General features: G+C 40.9%; 1 protein-coding gene across 6 annotated transcripts in view; it reads right to left on the bottom strand.

The window, feature by feature from the left end:
• CDH18 (cadherin 18) overlaps nucleotides 1-20,929 on the bottom strand; it is a 605,089-nt gene that overhangs the window by 173,766 nt on the left and 410,394 nt on the right. The window lies entirely within an intron of this gene.

Here is a 20,929-nt window from a genome sequence, read left to right as displayed (position 1 = left end):
TAACACCCATAGAGAAGAGAGGGAGATGGAGGAATTGGTGACAGGGCTCCAAGACCCTTCACCCGAAACTAGTGGAGAGAGCGCTGGGACGCCCCTGCCTTCCCCTTACTTGCGCAGACGCGTTCCGCACAGGGAACAGAGGAGGAGACTCGGGGTCAAACAGCTTTTATGCTGGAAGAGGTTCAAGAGACGCCCACTCTCGGATTCTGCAAGTGACTAACAGGTCACGGAGGGCGAGCTCTGACCCTAAGCATGGTTGGGCAAGCAAACTAACTAAACTGAAGGCAATTTACGCACAAGTAACCCCTCACAACCATTACAGTATTCCTATGATATTTCATGATATTTCACTCCCAAATTCAATTCCACATTCATTTCAGGAGAAATGTCTCTAGCAACTCTAACCCCGAGTGTTGTCCTCCTAACTGCACTGAACCATCCAATTTTGAAAGGAAGGAATTCACGGACTTCCCCCAACCATGAACAGAATTCTGTTTTTGCTCTAGCAGCATAGGCCTATCTGACAATACCCTTGAAGAATTTACATACTTCTCTGTCTTGATGTTTAGTAAGTCATCAGTAAACATGGGCATTCTTGCATTTCAACAGGGCCCTTGTTCTTCCCCACCTAAATTATGCTTGAGCCACTGGGGTGTAGCAAAACAAAAAAAGAGGCTCTTCCAAAGATATGTCCCTCACCGGTAAAATTTGTCCCCCGGTGCCTCGCCAATTTTTATTGTAATTAAAAATAGCGTAAGTGCCCTTGAACATAAAACGGATGTGTTTGTGAGCATTTTACTTAATTTTGATACAACAATTGAAAGAAGCCATGCATGCAGAGGATCTAATGAGGTGAGGAAGCAATTACAGAGAAGTCAAGATGTTTCAGATCTGGCTCATGAATCATTACCTTCCGTACAGAGTAACATAAACAAACTACCCAGAGAAATAGAGGAGAAGAATCATACGCATAGATACACATTTTTCTCCTCTAATAGTCAATGATGTAAGGGAGAGAATATATACAAAGTTCTTGATGCTCAATGTCTGTGTTCCTGTATTAATCCTTGACCCTTTTTGTTTCAGGTCAGTTAAGCATGGTAGCCTCTTTGCCTTTTATTTAGCAGAAAATCTGCCAGTTTTCAGGCATGCAAATAGGCCTGGCAGAAAATCAGGGTTTTGCACAATGTCTGCTTACATCACAAAAACACTGATGGCTCCCTAAAGCAGAAAAAAACCAATAATAATTCCTTTGGTAGTTCTTAGGTTGAAAATGACTTTGAGAAGCTCTTTCACATTCGAAAAGGTACCTTTCCCTCCTCTCAGCTTATAGATGGCATCACTCTCACCCTCACTAGAAAAGTGATTCAGTAGCATATAAACATTTATGGGTGGGGGGTGGGGGAGTCAGTCATTTTCCACTGACTTTTGCTTTTACTTCCTATGGACTCTCTATAGAGCTGGGCATTTTGAAAAACGTCAGATACATAGTCTCCCTGATCTTGGGCCATACATACACAGAAAAGGGCTTTAGTGCAATTTCATGTTAATGGTGCTATGTGCATTCTCCCTAGTTTAAATGCTAGGTGTTGGATAATTGCTAGTATTCTTATTTATCAGTTGGGCGGTGAGAGGAACATGGATGGCTTAATCCCACTTTCAACTCTCCGTTCCTTACCTCAAACAGTTAACCGGTGCTGTTTTCATATGTATTTCCACCTTCTTACATACTGGAATTGCATATCTGGGAGACTTGCCGGGCAAAAGTTCATAGCCAGTTTTGCAATGCAGATCTCAATCATCAATGTTCATCGCAAACATCATTTATGACTTGTTTAATTGCATCTTGTACATTCAGTCACTACTTTGTTTTTCACAGATTGGGACTATTATGCAGAAAAGTGAATGCGTGGTTTAAGCCGTGGAAGTAGAAAATCACAAATACTGTATTTACAGCACCCCCTACAAGTAGTTATTCCCATGGGTTTGGGTATCAACCTAGAACCACAGTAGACCTCCAATTTCTATACTGGTTATCTAGTATGTAATGCTCTTGAATTCAAATCCAGGCAGGATCTGGGGGAGAAACCATGGAATACCAGTTGATTTTAAAATTTCATCAGAATGCCCTCCAAAACCCACCTCCCCATATACCCCAATAAAGGGATGGATCCCAATCCATTATGAAAATGCTCTGCCCATTTCGCATGACTTTGGAAGCTGCATTGCAAATCAGACGACTTCCGGAGGCGGCGCAAAATAGCAATGGCGGTCCTCTTTACCCAGTGAAGAGGGGCTCCGCGAAAAAGGGTCGTCCGCTACGGCAAAGCGGAGACCCATTAAGAAAACCGCAGGCAGAGCGAGCCTGCGGCCGTGGGACTCGGCGGGCGCCCAAAGCCCCCCCGGAAACGAAGAAGGGGCTCCGTAAGGGGCTCCGGAACGCGAAAGGGGGAGCGGCACTGTGAGTTCATCGCTCTTTTCGTGGATGCAAAGCCGTGCTGCTGATGATGATGAGCGCCGACCTTTCTTCTTGAAAACATCAAAATTGGCTGCTACATACCCGTGAGTAAGGGGAGTTAAACATCGGAAAATTTGGGAATTTGGTTGAAATTCGGCTGAAAACGGGAGGCGAGTATTAGGAAGTCCGTCTCCCGATCCTGCTAACCAGATTAAAGCAATTGCGCAGAAGAGCGCTGAAGCGCTGAAAAGGGACTGTAAAAGTAAAACGAGGGTGTATTTGACAGACTTTGTAGTGAAAAGACAAGCAGGAAATCTTTGTAAAAGTTGTGGATTTTATTTTTGGGACCTTCTTCCTAATTTTGAGCTATGTGAAGTTAAAAGGGACAACCCAGCTATCGGGCTGTCAGTGTGCAAAGGAGAACTGTCAAACTGCTGATACTGTTATTGGAGCTTAACTGATACATAGACTGAGATACTAACGTTTAAACATTGTTGCTGGGACCTTTCTTGACACCTTGTGGCTTTTCTTTAAGACAAAGAAAGCCTGTGGAAACTTCCTTTTGTGCTCTGGAACTATTAAAGACTTAACATAGGGAATATAAGAACTTCAATGGCGGACAAGAGTTCTTTCCTTCCTTGAAACTTTGAAATACCCCACCTAGAGGATTGTGGAGACATAGAGGCCTGGGAACTGTACTTTATTGTGATTCTCTGTGGTTAAATTGTTTACACTCTGGACTTTGTCTAACTTATGAAACAAAAGAAAATTTGACCTTGAACAGAGGCAGGTGTGGAATGAGTGGCACAGGGAGAACAAGAGCAGCTAAAGCTAAAGAAAAAGAAAAGAAACCAGGGCAACTTGTTCAAACAACCCTATCTCATCAACGAAGATCATCCGTCCCAACTGTGCTGACAGCACAGGAGGTGGAAATTGAAGAGCTTGCTGCAGAGCCTGCTGCAGAAGATATGGCAACTGGAGGATCTGAAATAGTCCTGAAGCAAATCTTGGAACAACTTGGAATTTTAAATCAAAAAGTGGACAAGCAATCATCAAAAATTGACCAAGCTACATCCTCTATTACTAAATTATCCGAGCAAGTTTCTCATCATACTCAGGCAATTGAAAAATTGCAAGGGGCAACGACTGAAAATTATAAGCTTGCGGTGGAAGCTTGTCAAAAAGCAGAACAGGCGAACAAAAAGGTTGATGAGATTAGGGGGGAAGTAAGGCCTCTGAAAAGACAGGTAGGGGAACAACAAGCCTACCTGTCATTGGTTGAACTGAAAAGTAAGGAAAATAATCTCAGATTAAGGGCTATCCCAGAATTGGAGGGAAATCTACAGGGATTTTTAACACTTTTGTTCTCCAAATTCTGGGGGATAGAGGAAGATAAGGACTTTAAAATTGTGACTGCCTTTAGACTGGGAAAATTGATAAAGGACAAGTCCAGAGACTGTTTGGTTATTTTGAGATCGAGAGAGGAAAGAGACAAGATACTAGGCCTACATTTCAAAAAATCTTTGGAGATAGAAGGTAAAAAGGCTGAAATTTACAGAGATATACCTAAACACCTTTTGGATCTTAGGACCACTTATACAGATTTGACCAAATTGTTGAGATACAACACAATCCCTTATAGGTGGGAGTTTCCGCAAGGACTATCATTTACTTACAAAGGAAGGAAAGTAAGAATTAAAACACCGGAGGACCAACAGAAGTTCCTACACGACCACGAGGAGGACCTCCAGAAAGGAGCTGCAGCTTCTTGGCCTCCACCACCACCGGGACCATCTCCAAAGCCTACACCGTCTGGATCTGGACCAACATTATTACCTCCGGGATCGGAGGGAAACCTAGATACCCCATTGTAGACCCACCAATTGGACCAGGATGTGGCTGCAGCTTCTTAGTTGGAATATAAACGGCGGAAATTCCCCGGAAAAAAGAAGAAAAGTATTTCATATTTTGAAAAAAGAACAATTGGACATTATTTGCCTGCAAGAAACACATGTGACAAGGCTCCACAGAAAAGTGCTAATCAATAAAAGACTAGGCCAAGAATTCATTTCTTCGGACAAAGTGAAGAAAAGAGGAGTGGTGATATATGCAAAGGAGAGCCTGTCACCGAAATTCTTATTCAAAGATGAACACAGCAGAATTTTGGCGATTGAAATTCAGACACAAGGAGAAAAATTTTTGATATTAGGAATATACGCCCCAAATGAAGGAAAATCGGAATTTTTCAGGAAGCTGCATGAGACTATGCTGGACTACCTAGACTATAACAACATCATCATGATGGGTGATATGAATGGGGTTGCGTCTGTAAATATGGATAAGTCGCAAAGTGCTAACATAACGAAAGATGGCAGACTACCTAAAACTTTCTTTGAAATGACTGACAATGTGGACTTAATTGACATATGGAGGGTTAAGAACCCCCTAGGAAAAGAAGGGACTTTCTTTTCTGAAGCTCATCTGACATGGACACGAATCGACCAAATATGGATAACTAGAGGACTGGCACCTAAGACTAGAAAGGTGGAAATCTGCCCAAAAACCTGCTCCGACCATAATGCTTTGAAAATGGAACTTAGACTAAATACAACCGGATCCTTCAGATGGAAAATGAATGACACCCTACTAAGGGATGAGAAGATTGTTAAGAAGGCCCAAAAAACTTTAAAGGACTATTTTGAGATAAATTTAAATACCACTGTGGAAAAAAGAATAATCTGGGACGCAAGCAAAGCAGTTATGAGAGGGTTTCTAATACAACAAAACACGATCAAGAAAAAACTCTGGAATGAAAAGAAGGAGAAGATATTGGAAAAAAATAAGAGATGAAGAAAAAAAACTAAGATCCAGGCCCAAGTCGAAGGAAGTGCTGAGAGAAGTGAATTTTTTCCAAGCACAATATTTGAAATTGATAAATCAAGAGGTGGAATGGAGAATTAAACAAATGAAACAAAGATCTTTTGAATCAGTAAATAAGTGTGGGAAACTGCTAGCATGGCAGTTGAAAAAGAGACAAAAACTTAATACAGTTACAAATCTAGAGATTGAAGGGAGAATGGTACAGAAACCCGAGGAAATTAGAAAGTGCTTCCAGAGATACTTCAAAGAGCTTTATTCACAAGGGCCACAGAAAGATTCGGAGGTGGACCAATTTCTTAAAACCAACGGATTACAGAAAATACCTCAGGAAATGAGAACAACCCTGAATAGTAATATCACACAGCAAGAAATTGAAAGTGCCATTCAGAACCTCCAATTAGGCAAATCTCCAGGCCCTGACGGACTTACCTCCAAATACTATAAGGTTTTGAAGGACTATTTGATATAACCTTTGTTGGAGGTTTGTAACCAGGTTATGGAGGGGAGGAAGGCACTGGAAACGTGGAAAGAAGCTTTCATCACATTGATACCCAAACTAGAAACTGAAAAGACTCAGCTTAAGAACTACCGCCCCATCTCACTCCTAAATGTGGATTACAAAATTTTTGCAGACATTTTGGCAAGTAGGTTTAAAAAAGTGCTTAATGAAGTGATCCATAAGGACCAGGCTGGCTTTCTCCCTGGTAGGCATTTGTTTGGCAACACAAGAAACATTATTGACATTTTGGAGCTGTTACAAACAAAGCTAAACACTAGAGCGGTGCTAATCTTTATTGATGCGGAGAAAGCCTTTGACAATATTTCCTGGATGTTTATGAAGAAAAATTTGGAAGGGATGGGAGTGGGGCGGGGGTTTGAAAATGGAATAGAAGCAATATATTCAGAACAAAAAGCGAAATTGATAGTAAACAATGTGGTGACAGAGGAGTTTAAAATTGAAAAAGGGACACGGCAGGGGTGCCCCCTATCCCCCCTATTGTTTATTTCAGTTCTGGAGGTGCTATTGAACATGATTAGAAAGGACCGGTTGGTACAGGGAATTGAGGTCGGAGTGAAACAATATAAATTGAAAGCATTTGCAGATGACCTGGTATTAACACTGCAGGAGCCTGTCTCTAGTACTAAAAGAGTGTTAGAATTAATTTCGGACTTTGGTCGGGTGGCGGGATTTAAGCTGAACAAGCAAAAAACTAAGGTTATAGCAAAAAATTTGACAAGTACAGAAACAGATGAGTTTGTGAAAGAAACAGAATTAAATGTGGTTAAAAAAGTAAAATACCTAGGGGTGTATCTGACCTCCAAAAATTTGAATCTGTTTAAGGACAACTACGAGAAATGTTGGTCAGAAATCAAAAGAGATTTGGAAACATGGTCAAGATTGAAACTTTCCTTGTTGGGCCGAATAGCAGCTATAAAGATGAATGTATTGCCAAAAATGTTATTTTTGTTTCAGACCCTACAGATCGTGGACAAGGTGGAATGCTTTGGAAGGTGGCAGAAGGATATCTCTAAGTTTGTTTGGCAGGGCAAAAAGCCCCGAATAAAGTTTAAGATACTAACTGATGCGAAAGAAAGAGGGGGATTTGCCCTGCCAGACTTGAGGTTATATTACGAATCGGCAGCCTTCTGCTGGTTGAAAGATTGGATTTTACTGGAAAACACTGATGTCCTAGATCTGGAAGGGTTTGATAACGCCTTTGGGTGGCATGCATATTTGTGGTATGACAAGGTCAAAGTGCATAAACTGTTTAAAAACCACATTGTCAGGAGAGCAATTTTAATGGTCTGGACAAAATATAAAGACTTATTGGAGAGTAAGAATCCGAGGTGGCTCTCACCGGTGGAGGCCAAGGCACGTAAGAGACCTAATATGGAAGCCAATTGGCCTAAATATGAGGAAATTATTGAAAAGATTGGAGACAATTGGAGGTTGCAGAGCTTGGAAAAACTAAAAAACAAGGTGCGAGATTGGTTGCATTATGCACAAATTCAAGAGGTCTTTAAAGTAGACAAGAAGGTTGGATTCCAGGTGGAAAAATCGAAACTAGAGACAGAATTGTTAGAACCAAAAAGTAAACTACTTTCGAGAATGTATAACCTGCTGCTTAAATGGAATACTCAGGATGAGACAGTCAAATCCGCCATGATAAAGTGGGCGCAGGATTTGGGGCATAACATTATGTTTGAAGACTGGGAAAGGTTATGGAACACCGGAATGAAATTTACGGCATGTAGTGCCTTGAAGGAAAACATTATGAAAATGATATACCGGTGGTACATGACCCCAGTCAAGCTTGCTAAGATATATTACCTGTCTGATAATAAATGCTGGAAATGTAAAGAGGCGGAAGGGACATTTTTTCACCTCTGGTGGACCTGCCCGAAAGTGAAGGCCTTTTGGGAAATGATTCATAATGAACTAAAAAAGGTATTTAGATTTACCCTACCTAAGAAACCAGAGGCCTTCCTCCTGGGCATGGTGGACCAGAGAGTGCTTAAGAAGGACAGAACCTTTTTTATGTATGCTACTACAGCAGCAAGGATCCTGATTGCAAAATACTGGAAGACACAAGATTTACCCACACTGGAGGAATGGCACACGCAGTTGATGGACTACATGGAACTGGCCGAAATGACTGGCAGAATCCGAGACTTGGGAGAAGAAACATTCGAGGAGGATTGGAGAAAATTTAAAGACTATTTGGAAAAACATTATAAGTTGTATGAATGTTAAAAAACGCACCTTCTAGGAAATTCTAGCTTCAGTAATGTTAAATTAAAGAAATGCAAATTAAGGTACAAGGAGTCAGAGATAGAATAATGAAACAACTTTATTGTGTTAAAATGAAAACGTACATGATTTGGGTCATAATTTATTTGAAATTGGGTAACATGATAAAAAGGAAGATACAATAAGTATTGAAACAAGTTAACAAATTGCAGACGTTATGCATTACAGAGAATGCAGGGTTGGGAGGACGTGGGGAAGTCCAACAGATTTGGAAAAAAGAGTAAGAAAAATTTGTAACTTTCCTTTTCTACTTTCATAATATGTTCTTTATTCTTTTTTCTGTATTTCATAAAACTAATAAAAAATATTATTAAAAAAAAAAAAAGGAAGCTGCATTGCAAATCAGGGCAAGTGGATAGCAAAACCATTCCCATCTTGCCAAATAAGAGAGTCTGGGCGCACGTGTTAAGGTTGTCTTGCATTTCCCATGTTCCAATGCTATGAGTGGGCAGTATTTTCACCCCACTGCCTCAATACCAGAAGTGAGAGAAATATGCATGGTGGTTTTATACAGTGGCCTTAGTTCATGTGTACCAAATATGTTGTTGTCGTTTGGTCGTGTCTGACTCTTCGTGACCGCATGGACCAGAGCACCCCAGGCACTTCTGTCTTCCACTGCCTCCCGCAGTTTAGTCAAACTCAAGCTGGTAGCTTCGAGAACACTGTCCAACCATCTCGTCCTCTGTCGTCCCCTTCTCCTTGTGCCTTCCATCTTTCCCAGCATCAGGGTCTTTTCCAGGAAGTCTTCTCTTCTCATGAGGTGGCCAAAGTATTGGAGTCTCAGCTTCAGGATCTGTCCTTCCAGTGAGCACTCAGGGCTGATTTCCTTCAGAATGGATATGTTTGATCTTTTTGGAGTCCATGGGACTCTCAAGAGTCGCATGTACCAAATAGGGCAAGGGCAAAAGAGTCAATCGGGTCTTTACCTGCAGGCTGGAAGCAAATTGCTACTCCAGCTCTCATGACCAATCCAGTCTAGTTTTTGCAGTATTTTTACAGCAAAATGTGGCCCCTAAATCCATTGGAAACCACTGTTTGTAACAAGCCACTGTTAACATCAATTCCCATCTTCACACTGAAATCCTGTTCATGACACTTCACAAGTTCCTCTGAGCTAAAACTGACTCAGTTCCCTGTGTTGCATTGTTCCTAGTATGTGCTGCTTAGAGCCTACAACCTTCTGGCTGCCCACTTATGGATCCAAGACCGTTCCTTTGCAGAAATTATATTACTTTGCCTAGTCTCTATCACTTTTGTAAAGGCAGGTCACTTATCCGGACTCTGCTACATGTTATGCCTTCTTACAAAGCAATATTCTTGGGTTTCAGACAAGTTTTCTTTTTCATTTCGAAACACAATCACCTCCTGATCAAAGAACATCCCCTTAGGGAGCAAGATGAGCATTATGCATTAATCTTCCATTATCAGTGCAACAGTTTGCAATCATCGAATACTGTAAAATGCAGCATCTTCAAACTTACTGCTACTGGATCACTGGTGGAAAGTTTGGTAAACACCTTACATTCATTTCCTTCTGAGTAGCAGCTGGCTGAGTGGAACTCATTGTGAAAGCATATTTCTTACTTTCAAGTCACTTATTTTTGCCAAATGGAAGCCTCTCTCCAAAATCCTCTTCAATCACCAAACTAGAGTTTAGCTGATATGACTGTAGCCCAAGTTTTATCTGTAGGGTTTTTAATGCATATTTAAATGCATGCTTAATATGTAATTATTGCATATATGTGTTTATATTTAAATACATATTTTGTCTCAATGTATGCATTTCTGAATGGAAGATGCAAATTATGTTTATACACTTTAAAAATGCAGACCAAACAAAATTCTCCCTCAGTGCAAAGTCCTAAAGGAGCAGGGTAGGAATCTCTCATAAGGTTTTGCCTTGCACTTGCCAAACTGCAATTGTGAGAGAAAGCCACAACACTTACATAGGCTTAAATTAGTAATGCAGGTATATTGAGGAGCATGTTAGAAAAAGAAATAGATGAATCAGGAGCCTTGGGTCCATCAGAAATTCAAGATAATAGAAACAGCTTTGGAAGGCATGTGGTGCCTGCATAAAATTTTCTTTCTTATTTCCGTTTTAGCATCCTGAAGTAATGCAATAATTTCTGAAAGATGTTCCCATCTTTCTTAAGCAACTGATTTTATTATTTGAAATTCAGAACTGTATTATTTTTACTGGATAGACTTGCTGTCAATGACTGTCAGCAACTCCAACGCTTCATCCAGAACCCTGTAATATAAAATTAATGGTAAAGGGTAAAGGACCTCTGGATGGTTAAGTCCAGTCAAAGGTGACTATGGAGTTGCAGCACTCATCTCGCTTTCAGGCCAAGGGAGCCGGCGTTTGTCCACAGACAGCTTTCCTGGTCATGTGGCCAGCAGGACTAAATCACTTCTGGCACAACAGAACACCATGATGGAAACCAGAGCGCATGGAAATGTCGTTTACCTTCCCGCTGAAGTGGTACCTATTTACCTACTTGCACTGGTGTGCTTTTGAACTGCTATGTTGGGAGGAGCTGGGACAGAGCAACAGGGGCTCACTCAGTCATGGGGATTTGAACCACCGACCTTCTGATCGGCAAGCCCAAGAGGCTCAGTGGTTTAGACCACAGTGTCACCCAATGCAGAGGGAACAATGACTTGTTATACTGGTTCCTGAAATCAGCAAGCAATATGCACCTTCTGGATTGGCCAGGCCAGCTATAAAGTCTAGGAGCCTGGCCTTTTTATTTTTCCTGGTCAACAGAGGGATGCTCCCCCCCCCCCCCGTTTGCTCCATATCATGTACCAGCTAACTAAGCTCTAGGCTCAAGGATCATGAGCTAGAAACACTCAATGTTTAGATTTGGGTGCTGTTGCTTATGGCCACAGCCTGACCCTCACAGCATTTATGCTCATTTATGCTTTCAGTTTAAACTACATTTTTACCTGCTTAGATCAGGGGTTGACAAAAGAGTTTAGGAGGAGGTCTGGGGTCATCTCTGGGTCATTTGTAGTGGATCAGGGGTGGGGTTCCCTAACTCCCAATATTTTAACAAGAACAAGTAAAATTGTAGATAACAAATAAATATAAGTCCATGGCTGGCCTTGTTCTAAGCACTCATGAGCCTCTGCATTCCTCTCCCCTAAAATACAGACAGGTATTGGTTGCCATTGACCAAGTACAGTCATGCTAACCAGTTTTAGAGTTCTGTGTTCACATCCCTGATTTGTAGTAATTCAGATGATTCTTACTCATATCTGCAGGTTAGTCCAATGCATGGCTTGCAGTGGGTCCCCAGACATTGTTGGACTACAACTCCCATCATCCCTGAGCTCTGGCCTTGCTAGCTAGGGGTGATGGGAGTTGTAGTTAAACAACATCTGGGATCCCACAGGTTGAGAAAGGCAAAGGATGGAGTAGAAAATTAGCTCCACCCGCTGAGACACCATTTTGCTCCTGGTTCTGGTTCTGGTTGGTGGACCTTGGAGAAGGGATGGAGAGATCTTCCCAAGTTCATCCCATTTCATTTTCACATGCACTCAGAGGGCCCATTTCATCCCACTTTATGTGGATTTTTAAAAAGAGGGAATAAAAGGCTCAAATTTAAATTGTATGCATTATTATATGCATTGCTGTACATATTTGCGTGCATTCCCTCAATATGCTTTCCCATAAGGTACACATTTTTACTGTAAAATACATATTCTTGTGCATACTTTTAGCACACTGAAACTACATTGCAAAATTTGGAGAACTGCATAAACCAATTCAGAGTTGCATTCTGGACTGCAAGCAAGTCTGGGTTGCTCTACCAGATAGGTGATAGATGTACTCAGTTGTGGACTTGTGGTAGGGGTTGGAATAATCTCTTTCTGTAACTATTTTTGCATTTAATACATTAACCTTGTACTAATAACTTTAAAGTACTGTGGACGCTCGGGTTGCAAACGTGATCCATGCGGGAAGCTCGTTCGCAACCCACAGTGGTGCATCTGCGCATGCGCAGGTTGCGATTCAGCGCTTCTGCGCAAGTGCGACTCCTGAAACCTGGAAGTAACCCATTCCGGTACTTCCAGGTTTTGGGGGGTCCGTAACCTGAAAAAACGCAACCTGAAGTGTCTGTAACCCGAGGTATGACTGTATATCTGTAGGGAAGTTTTCTTCCACTCCAGGAAGAAAAGTTCCTTAAGGTCATGGAAGTATATTTAACAAAGAATGTCTGCAATCAATCATGGTCCATGCCTGGATTCTCTCTCTCAGGCATATATATCCAAACTACAGCATGAGAATTACTATGATACAGCAATTATTAGCACATCATTCCACAAGCAATTGAACCTGTTGCAGTTAAAGGTCTAGAATGTAGTATAACATTATTTCCAATCATCTTTGATTTTAATGGATTATAAAACAGTTTATTTGCCACAACACTACAAAACATACACACTGTCCGCTGCTTCCAAGAAAACCATCTCACTCTTTATAATGCAGTCCATCTTGTACACTAACAGAATAGGTGAGTTAAAGGCATTTTTTACTTTCTTCAAACCCCCTGCAAAAAGCATCCAAAAACAACAACATTATACTCGTTCACTTCTTACCAAACCTCTTTCACTCCCTCCTAAAATTCATGTCAATGACTTGGGCATTACATTTTACCTCTCCTTCACATTATGCCCACCCAAAAGACAGGCTGCTGCTGAAAAAAGGAGCCTAAATTAATTTCAGAGGTGATGTGAATCCACTGCTAGCTAACGCTGTATTTTCATTTCCCCACTTTTAAAGAAGGTTGACCTTTACAGATATGATGTGATAACAGCTTTCCATTACATTTAGCATGATTTAGATAAGAGGTCACTTTGCTGTCATGCCCAATCATCTAAACCATAATTTAGTATGAAATGCATGGACAATAAGGAGGGAGGTGAGGAAAGCTAACGTCAAGTGATAAAACGAATGTAGGTAATAAAGCTTCTAAAATCTGACAATGGGTTATGTTGAGAGTGGTGGAATCATAAGGTCTCACACTTAAAATGTTAAAGGTAAATGTGAGGTGAGACATTTCTGATGTATTTCATCAGTACGGCTGCTCTTACAAGAGGGGGCATTAACACTACAGTCCCTGCATCATAGAAAATCAGGTGGGGCATCATACAATTGAACCCCACTTCCTGCAGTGTTGGGGAGAAAAATTCTAGCCTGGCTTTCTACTTCCTTACTACTTTTCTACATGGTGGGTTTTTGCATGTGTTGGATCCGCAAAGTCCAGTGACTCAGAAATACAGGGATAATTTTAACTACACAACCAACTTCTTCTTCTTCTTCTTCTTCTTCTTCTTTATTATTATTATTATTATTATTATTATTATTATTATTATTATTATTATTATTTTATTTATACTCTGCCCATCTGGCTGGGTTTCCCCAGCAACTCTGGGCGGCTTTCAACAGAGCATTAAAAACAAAATAAAACTTCAAACATTAAAAACTTCCCTAAACAGGGCTGCCTTCAGATGTCTTCTAAAAGTCAGATAGTTGTTTATTTCTTTGACATTTGATGTGAGGCCATTCCACAGGGCAGGCGCCACTACCGAGAGGCCCTCTCCCTGGTTCCCTGTAACATTGCTTCTCGCAGTGAGGGAACCACCAGAAGGCCCTTGGAGCTGGACCTCAGTGTCTGGGTAGAATGATGGGGGTGGAGACACTCCTTTAGGTATACTGGGCCGAGGCCATTTAGGGCAGGCATAGGCAAACTCAGCCCTCCAGTGGATTGGGGACTACAACTCCCATCATACCTGACCACTGGTCCTGTTAGCTAGGGATGATGGGAGTTGTAGTGGGAGTTGTAGTCCCAAAACATCTGGAGGGCCAAGTTTGCCTATGCCTGTTTTAGGGCTTTAAAGGTAACAATACTTTGAATTGTGCCCAGAAATATACTGGGAGCCAATGTTTAGATCTGTCCTTGACAAGTAAGCTAGTGCTAAAGTTTGTTTTGCTTTTTCCAAGTTCTTATGAGGTTCAGAGACATGGTCGGAAGGCTGCCCATTCAGATGTTTTGTTTAAACATAGAAGGTCTGAATCTGGTCAGTGCGAGTTGAGAGATTACCCAAGAACTCATGTGTCCCATCAGGGAAGGAAGGACAAATATGTATGTAATAAACTACATACATCCCTACCAGCCTCTCAACTATATTAATCATGCCTGGGAAGTGAATTAGTTTAACTCATTTATTTACATCATTTGTTAGTTGCCCTTCATTCAAAGATCTAGGTGGGGGTAGCAGCAAAATTCAGCAAAATAGGGCAGCCATACATAAGACCATAAAACACAACAAAGGAAAACTTCAGCAACAACTAAACGTCTCAAAATCCTGGCTAAAAAGCTATGGTTTGAGCTTGACACACAAATGCCATTAAAGTAGTTGTCAGATGAATTTCAGGGGCAGGAAGTTCTAAAGCTGTGAAGCCACCACAAGTGAGGCCTGCCTGCACGCCATAACCTAATGTGTTGCTCCTAGTGGGCAGGACACTAGTCCCTAGATGTTCTACCAGGAGGCGCTCTGTAGAATCCTGCAATTATAATTAATCCACCTGGAAGTGACATTTCTCCAGGCCTTCCCTGTGGAGCTCCCTGCCTTGCCATGCACCTACTTGCATGTATGCAGCCAAATCTCATGCTTCTACAACAGGCATAGGCAAACTCGCCCCCCCCCCAGGTGTTTTGTGACTACAACTCTCATCATCCCTAGCTAACAGGGCCAGTGGTCAGGGATGATGGGAATTGTAGTCACAAAACACCTGGGGGGCCGAGTTTGCCTATGCCTGTTCTACAACTATCACATCAATTTTTGACAAATATGAGGTTCCTGGTCCAAGTCATAGCATCACTGACCAACATAATAGCAAAAACCATAATATAAAGGAGAACAGTCGAAATCATGCCCATTTGCTAGCAGAAAACTAAGGAGTCATTTGTATTATGACATTGCACACCATGTAAACCATTTAAACCAGAGAGTTGTTTAAACCACCGACTTGGTGCTTTATCTAACCCCATATTAACATTATATACTTCTCCATGGCATTCCTGCCTACCTTTTTAACAACCACTTTGTCCATTAAGCAGTTATTGTGACCTTCTACATTACTGCACTATGACACTGAAAAGCAATTAGGTTGAGTCAAGCACTGGAGATGTTTGGTTACATTTATTAAGCAATTAGCAGTCTGGAGTGGCTCTGTTGCATTGTCAACTAGCGGTGAATACCCTAACTGTGACTGTTACAAGGAGTGAGCCTTGCAATAAGCGCTCAGAATAATACTGCCCAAGTAATAAACTGGAATGGCCACATTAGAGCTGGACAAATTAGTCCATTAATATATGTCCTGCTCTATATTTGCCAGCACTTTTCATGGCCCTAAGAAATAGTTGTTTACCAGCCTCAAACTGTAGCCGAGAGAATAGCATACCGACATAGCCTTGCTTGTTGCAATATTGCAGCAATTGTCAACAAGAATAAAGACAGGGTGCTTTTTTATGTTGCTTAAAGCACTCAAACCTTATTTTAAGTGAAACATTATTTCTTCTTCAGCTGACCATTTTACGGATGTCTCAGGTGTGCTTCTTTGCCCTTCCTGTCTTACTAGTGGTTGTTTCTTAAAGGGTAAATAAAAGTGATTTCTCAATCTACTACTGAAGAGGAACACGGCTGGAGCAAAATAATCTCATAGCCTATTTCTTCTGAGTTACTTTTAGCTGTCACACTGCTATGAAATCTAGGACACCATATACATTTGCTTATACCAGCTTTGAAAAAATAGCAAACCCTTTACTACTTAGAGTAGGCCTCTTCAAACTGTGAACTATCACACCCAAACCAGGGAACGTATGCTAGCTCACCATGTTTAGGAAAAGCCCCCAGGAAGGCATGGGGGAAAGGGAGATTTCAAGTCCTTTGCAGACTTCCAAACATGGCTGGCAGGCTGTGAGCAGACTGATAGGTCACAAGCTAGATAAGCTCGTATTATGCAACAGCAACACATATTCTGGTACCACTTTTCCTGGCTATGAAGATAATGAACAGCACTCAGGCTAGAGCCTAAAGGGGTCATACGTCTTCCCTATCCATGTGTAGTCCTCTTTCTGTCCCTTAAAAAATCTTATTTAGTAGCTCTTCTGCAGCACTCAAAGGGAGTGATTGTTAAGTATAATTGTTCAATTGACACTGAAATGGAAAGTGCCTGTACGTATATTGCTGAAAAAGTTTAACAATGGAAAATTCCATTGAAGCATACTGAAGCTCTCTAAGCTTCTGAGTTGATAATTAACTGTTGGTGTTCTCTGCTAGCACTCATGTTAGTGTTTAACCTTGGATCATGTGATTAAGGTATTCAATTGCAAATCTCGATTTTTAAATGGAGTTGTCTTTGCCTTTTGTTCCCAGTGAGATAATGATATATATACAGGAGCTGTATAGCCTTAGGCTGGATGCAGGCTAATGCAAGCTATGGGAGAGACAGACCTTTGATTTTTGCTCTTCTCATAATTATGTTATTCATTTAAAAACAGAAACCTATGCTTAGATAAGTGTATGCTTTATGGAATTATTTGGATGTATCACTGATTTTTTCTGTACCTGTTTTGAAGAAGTTCTGGTTAGTAAAGCTTTGAATCACAATTATGTGTCTGGACAATTTTTATTCCAAAAAGAGTGAGCTTTTATGCATCCAATTGTGTCATGCTGCACAATATTGATATCTGCAATAGTGATGGTGCACAAGGATAGCCTAGGACAACCTGTGGTGGTCTACAACTCTTACAGTGATCCTTGCAATCAGGTCTTTAGAAGCCAAACTCATAACATTAGCCACAATTCAACTGGATCAACACTAACATAGTTTTCACTATTTCCCCACTTTGAACAAATCCACCACACATTGGAGGATTATATCAGTATTAATGGCTTCAAGTTTTGTTGCCCATCTTGGCAGGGCTGATCTTTGAGAGAGACATCAACCAATGTAAAATGTGGTGTGGGGACAGGGACTTGCAGGGATGTCCATAAGTTAATTGGCTGTGGCAGTTTAGAGCATTTTTCATACACAACGCCAAAAGTTGAGCATCACCTGTTCTGCTTGTGTCATGTGTGAATGCTGTCAATGTGGGAGAGAATTCCAAAGGCGAAACCAATTTACACTGCAGCCCATTCTTTAAAGTAGCTTGTGCACACAATGAAAAGAATCTACATTGGCTGCAGTCTTTTGGGCAGGGGAAAAGAAACACATATTCCTGAAACACATAATGAAAGGGACCTAGGCAGGAGCAGCTGGCAGGGCAGGGGGGCCAAGCCACCCTTCCAACAGGGATGTGGCTCTTGCATACTGAAACAACACAGAGTGGGGCATGGTGGCAATGAGAGCACTTTGGCAGAAGCACCAGTTTGGTTTTGTTGGTGTGCCCATTTAGTCTTGACTTCATCAACACCCTGTCCCCACACCAGTCCAAGGAGCAGCAGCACTGTCCAGACCCCTACTCCTGAGCCCATGTGAAATGTCATTTCCCCCCTGTCCTGATAAAAGTCTAGAGTAAGTTACTGATCAGAGGGAAGCCTGTAGGCCAGAGATAGCAAGGGGTTGATGGAGAGTTGTGCTCCAAAATCAATCAATCAATCAATCAATCAAATCAATCAATCAATCAATCAATCAATCTGGAGGGCACTGTGTTGGCTGTCCGTGCATGCAGTCTAAAAAGTTTCCAAGCCATTTAAGCCAGTTTAGACACACTAAGGTTAAGGCTCCTAAGCCAATTTAACACTGGTCTAAGTGCATCATGATTGAATACCTGGTTTTCTGCACACACACACACACACACACACACACACACACACAGTGGTACCTTGGTTTACGAACTTAATCCATTCCAGAAGTCCATTCTTAAACCAAAGTGTTCTTAAACCAAGGTGTGCTTTCCCATAGCAGCAGGGGACTCAATTTACAAATGGAACACACTCAACAGGAAGTGGAACGTGTTCTACTTCCAAGGCAAAGTTCACAAACCAAAACACCTACTTCTGGGTTTGCAGCGTTCACAAACCAAAACACCTACTTCTGGGTTTGCAGTTGTTCATAAACTAAGCTGTTCTTAAACCAAGGTACCTCTCTCTCTCTCTCTCTCTGTCTCTCTGTAGTTATTTATAGATGAACATACACATGTTTATTTGTTTAACTCAGTTACATCTTTGTGATGAGGGTAAATCAGGGTCATCCAAAAAGCTATTTATTTACTATTGTGCACTGCTATTTTTTTATTATCATTTCTGAAGGCAACTGATGTGGTGGAAAATATCACTCACAAAACAAGGTACTTCAAGTTGACGTTTTCCTGTGTGCAGAAGCACCTTAGCTGTCAAGATGCTTTTCTTCTACTACTTTGTGCAACCCAGTTATCTATAGCTTATATCTTTCTCATTTATCCTTATCTGTATCTCAGTCCATAGACTGCGTTATATTTTCTATCTGCCACATGCATTTCAGAGCTCAGGTCCAAATAAAACCAGTTCATCACATATATGCTGCCTGTATTTGTATTTTAGTTATTAAATACAAAATCATAAACCCAATACAATTGGGGTACTCACAAGATTGTGATTTTTTGTTTCAACCCAACAACAAAACCAAATTAGGAAGTGTTGACCTTATGGGCTGGCGGTCAGCTACTACAAGATGGCTATGATGTAAGCAGAAAGTATGAATCTGAAGAGTCACAAAACAAAACATATTTTTTTTCTAGTTGCTGATTTTTTATATCTGCTTTTGACATTTTCGTCATTTATGCATGAATGTGCAGTAGCTTTCATCCAATGTTTCAACACTGAATTTTACCTAAAGCAAAATCTTAGTATGAATATTGAAGCTCCTGCTCAAGCCGAGTGTCCAAGGAATTTAAGGGAAGCAAAAGGTGTTTAGATAAGGACAGCCAAATAACATCAATGCAGGTTTCTTGATCAAGCTGTGCTGCAGATATCACCTGACTCTCAGCAGCACGGAGGGTGTCCAGCTCGGAGTCAGGAGCTAGTGAAGAAACTGTTTATAAAAGTTGTCAGCATGGGACCCAAGTTGCCACTGAAATTCACTCAAAGTGAACTTTCAAGGTGAATGCCAAAGTTCCTGCTTGGCAGACATCTGGGGATTTTCAAAAGAAGGAGTCTAGCAATATGAATTTTCAAAGGAAGCAAAAATATTCTAGCAGTAGATAGAGATGTATGGATCTGATGGACAGTGATACAATAGCAAGCCTCCAGTTATAAGAATGCACATTTCCCTTCTGCAAAAATTGTCACCCCCAATTTAGAGGGAGGGATAGATAGATAGACAGACAGACAGACAGAGCTTAACTTTTCTATATTTAAATCCGAAACTGGAGTATAACCAGAACATCGTAAGTGCATCCTCAAACAGACAAACACTCACCGCACTGCCCAAAATGAATCAATTTTGCTCAAACCTGTGCAGCACAGCTTCTTGCAGAAGTTGCTATTGAGAGAAGAATGGCAAGCACTTTGCTTCCTTCTCTGTCATTTCCCCTAAAGGGAATGGAGGTTTAGCTGATATGGCCCACAGAGAAAGAATTGGAACCAGGTCAGAAGCAGGAGAGGCCAAGATAAATCGAAAGAATGATTGCAGAATGGTAAGATACCAGATGCACATGAGCAGGGGGAATGAACAATTGCCAGCATTTCTCCAAAAACAAACAGAAAGCATCAAAAATCAATAATGTTAAGCATGTGAAGTCATGATGGAACACATGCCATTATGAGAAATAGATTGGTCTTGAGCTCTGCCATACTAGAGAACATGTTCCAGGAACAGCAGCTGAGATGGCTTAATTACAGAGCTGGGTATTAGATGGTGGCACTGTAATCACCACCATAAACTGGGAAAGAGGCTTCTTTCAGTGTGAAAATATCAGAATGCTGTGCTTTCTGCCTTCTGTCCATCATTACACGCATGATATATATAAGCCACGTGCAAAACCTTCACTGAGAAGATTAAAGCATTTTGTATGGTTAAAATCAATCCTTCTTACTGTCTGGTTTAAAATGAAAATATGCTATAATACCTGCTATGCAGAAACGTTCAGATACATTTAATAGACATGACTGATATCCTCTTAAGGCCATCGAGGCTAACAAATGTTGATGAATATGTTTTTTTTTAAAAAAAACAAATCCAGATTATTTGCACTTCTTTCAGGATATATTGTCTTCACGATCCGCACCCAGTCTTAATTACATTGAAACCTTAGAGCAGTATATTACTTCACATTTTTAAGGTCACTCTAACCATGACCTGGGAGCTTCATATTGGACTAGAGCTGGGCGATATTTGGTTTTCAAACATCATGATATATCACCACCTAAATATCACAATATTCTATTATATCACAATGTCTGAAATAAGGATGGAGCTATGTAGAAGCATTGGTTGGTTTCACAGTTTTCCCCACATTGTGATTTTTGCATAACACACACACACACACACACACACACACACACACACCATGATTCACAATATATTGCCAGGTCAAAAATGATGAAATAAATATCATGATATGGACTTCAAACTGGTTTGGGATGATATAGCACCCAGCTCTAAAACACATCACGATTTGTTATATATTGCCAGGTCAAAAATTATGAAACTGATATCACGATATAGACTTCAAACTGGATTGGGACAATATATCAATATATCACATAACCCTAGTGTG

The sequence above is a fragment of the Podarcis gaigeae genome, assembly GCF_964106915.1.
Source record: "Podarcis gaigeae genome assembly, chromosome: 7".
In the NCBI taxonomy this organism is placed as follows: Eukaryota; Metazoa; Chordata; class Lepidosauria; order Squamata; family Lacertidae; genus Podarcis; species Podarcis gaigeae.
Note: the sequence above shows the minus strand (reverse complement) of the source record. Positions and strands in the feature narration are given on the sequence as shown.